The sequence below is a fragment of the Drosophila simulans genome, chromosome 2R (assembly GCF_016746395.2).
Source record: "Drosophila simulans strain w501 chromosome 2R, Prin_Dsim_3.1, whole genome shotgun sequence".
In the NCBI taxonomy this organism is placed as follows: Eukaryota; Metazoa; Arthropoda; class Insecta; order Diptera; family Drosophilidae; genus Drosophila; species Drosophila simulans.
The window spans coordinates 1886959-1890368 of record NC_052521.2 but is presented as its reverse complement, the minus strand read 5'-3'; the positions used below and the strand labels follow the sequence as shown (position 1 = coordinate 1890368).

Genomic DNA, 3410 nt, shown 5'->3' with positions numbered 1-3410 from the left:
CATAATAAAGGAAACAAATAAATATGTAAATACAAACTAAAGTAAGTCGAGGGAATCTAAAGCAAAGGTTTTGTTTTCTTTGTTGCGAAATCAGAAGAAAAAAGGTTCAAGCCGTTACTCAAGAAAGTTATAATTAAAGAGTTAAAGGGTACTACCTGCTAAATATATATTTAAGAGAAGGAACAAGGCATTTATTTTAATCTCCCATTAATTTTTAATTTTTTTTTTCTTTATAATCAAGTTCAATGAATTATCTTTTATTTTATTATTATAATGAATTATTAAAGAGAAGAGGAAAAACAATTTTTTTTTTAGAGAGGGCCGCGAGTAAATTCGGTTAGATTTTTCTTTTTATAATTCACTCGGCTACTTTCGCCACTCCATTAGGAACAAATAATTTATTAGAAGTGTGTATAAAAATAAATGAAATTTTGTACGCCATCAATATGATGACCTCCCGTAAAATTTTATCGGTGTATTTTACAGAATATTTTCAATAATAAAAAAAATGTTGTAACTGAAACTCACTCAACTTTTCACTCCTCGGCGAAAGATCGATCTCCCGGCGCAGATGAGCTGAAACGAAAGTGTGGCATTTTCCACAAACACTTTAAGAAGGCATAATTTCGGTTTACACGACTGCGAACAAACTTTTATAAATCCTTACTCGAAAATTTAAACGAGCACTCTCCGAAAATGAACTCTTTTTAAAAAAAATTAATTAGCTTAGGTTAGCTTAGTTTAGCTTACATACTATATACAAATTTTAATTACTAATGGGAATTCAATTTAAATGCAAGCAAAATTACAAAACGGCATGACTGAGTCTCCTACTCGAGTACACATTTTTATAGCTTATTGTTAAACTTAAAATACAAAAAAAATTTAACTTCTTTCTCTCTACGTTCAAGATGGCGGTTCGGCTGGATTAATACATTTGAGCAAAGGTTAGGTCTGACATTTAGCGTTTTTACGTATAATTTAGAATTTTGATCAATTTAAACTCGATTTAATTTAATTTTAATGTCCACTTCCTCAGGAACTTGCACAGCATTCTGGACTACCAATCACGCTAAATATTTTTAGTAACTCTAACCTCACTTTAGGCACTACTTAGTTGTTGCATTTTTTTAATTAATTTAAATAACCCTCCTGGTGGTCCCGGCTTATTGCCGGTTGCGATCCCGCTGCTGCTGCTTGTCCTCCTCTGCCCTCGCTGGAAAGGCGCTCCACTAGACGGCCTGGCTTAATTATCCCCTCTCCTTCTGCCCGCCTGTGGCGGCCCCCGTCGAACCTTGGGGTCAGGACAATGATGCGGATGAGTAAAAGCGGCCAAGTGAAGACTCTCCTGACTTCAATTTCTGCTATAATGATATTTACCGCATCAACCAACAGTTCACCTTTTCTGCGAAGTTTACTGACCTGCGGTTGCCCCAGTCGAAACTTGTGGTCTGGCGGCAAGGCTGTTGCGCGATGGCTGCGCCAAGCGACGACCTTTCCGGTTAAAAATTGTTTTTTTTTTGCCGGGAAAACACACGCCGGACTTATATTGTCGAAGAAAACTCCGATCGATAATATTTCCCTCGACAAGAAAATCCTCACGCCCGCAGGTTACAACTTTTCGAAACGCACTTTTCACAACTAGACTCGTCGACTGTTCTATTCGAAAGAAAGCAAACAGGAAACCCAAGCAGAGGTGTAGGCCATCGGCCGAAATCACGATCAGCTGAAACCCACTTTTTTCCCGATTACCGAATTATCCCAAACTTTCCGGGTGCAGCTGATAAGGGTTGCATCCCGTCTGGTATATTCCAGCTACTTCATACTGCATCTGGTATGACCTTAAATTGGTGTGTCCCAGCTGACCGCAAGCCCACTATCGATTATTTATCGAGAAATTTAATATCCACTGCTTCAGTCGCCTCTACAAAACCCCCCCGCTACACTCAGTACTCACGAAGACACCCTAGGCTGAGACCGACTGTTGAATGTCCTTGGCATGATAGGTTCCCACAACTCGTCCTTGGAGGTCTTCCAGCTCGTAAAACGCGTTGCCGATCTTCCTAAGAACTCGAGATTTTACGAACGTAGGTCCGAACTTGGCGTTATAACCAGTTTGAAAGCAGCTTTGCTTGAAATTACGCCGATAAACTTCTTATCCTTCGACAAACGATACCATACGAGAACGGAGATTATATCGCTTCTCGTTCTCGTTGTTCTTAATTCTCATCTGGTCAGCAGCTTGCTTCCGCATTATCTCGAAAGAATCGTGCCGCTCGAACTTCTGAGAACGATCGTCCAAAAGATTTAATCGTCTAATCAACGAGCACGTCGACCCTGAAGTGATCATGTGTTGCCCAAATACCATATAATAAGGACTGGTACCAATGCTAGAATGCACAGCCGACCTCAACGCACAACATATTCGGCTGAGAAATTCGTCCCAATCCTTCTGGTCGAGGCGCAGATATGCCTTGATTGCAGCAATTACTGATCGGTTTACGCGCTCAGAAGCATTTGCCTAAGGCGAGTGAACAGCGGTCAGCGTGTGCTTAACGCCGTACTGCTCCATCAGTTTCTGGAACGTTCTAGCTCGAAATTGAGAACCATTGTCTGACAGTATCACTTCGGGGAACGTCATGAACAATTCGTTTCCCAGATACTTTATGACGACACTAGAATCGATCTTTGTTACTGGTTTCAAGAACACGTACTTTGAAAAATGATCCAGGACAATGAAGATACCTATGTATCTACGGTCCGAGAAAATCAATGAATAAACCCTGGAAGAATCGCTGAGACTCAGGCGCTTTTCCTATCGGCGGTCTGAGAGTGAAATTTTGAGATTTAGTACTCTTACAAACCTCGCATGCATTAATATAAACCCTGACGTCCGAAACGAGACCGGGCCAGAAATAGTATCGTCGTATTCTTTCTATAGTTTTGTGAATGCCACCATGCGCAGCTAACGGACTATCGTGCGCGCGAGCCAGAATCTTTCTGGAACATATCTGCTCTGTGACTGTGTAATTGCGCAGAGCTTTGTTCAGTTTCTTTGAGACGAAAGCGATAGGACGTCACCATCTTCAGATACTTGCACCAGCACTGCCCCTACGCCTGACTTACTAGCGTCGCAATGTATTGCAAACGGCTTCGCAAAATCCGGACTACACAGGACCGGAGCTTTACTAAGACACTCTTTGAGCTTGTTGAACGCTTCGATTGCTTCCTTCGTTAAAACAAACTTCCGCTTCGTAGTCATTAAGTCAGTCAATGGTGCAGAAAGTGTCGCGAAGTTTGCGACGAATTTCCGATACCATCCACACTATTCGGCAATGGAAAATCGTTAATCGCGGCTACCTTTTCAGGGTCCGTGCGTATTCCCCCGTCTCCGATAATGTGGTCCAAAT

General features: G+C 41.5%; 1 pseudogene; it reads right to left on the bottom strand.

The window, feature by feature from the left end:
• Window positions 1-1966: 1966 nt before the first annotated feature.
• On the bottom strand, window positions 1967-2749 carry LOC123327052 (annotated as a pseudogene).
• Window positions 2750-3410: the final 661 nt, after the last annotated feature.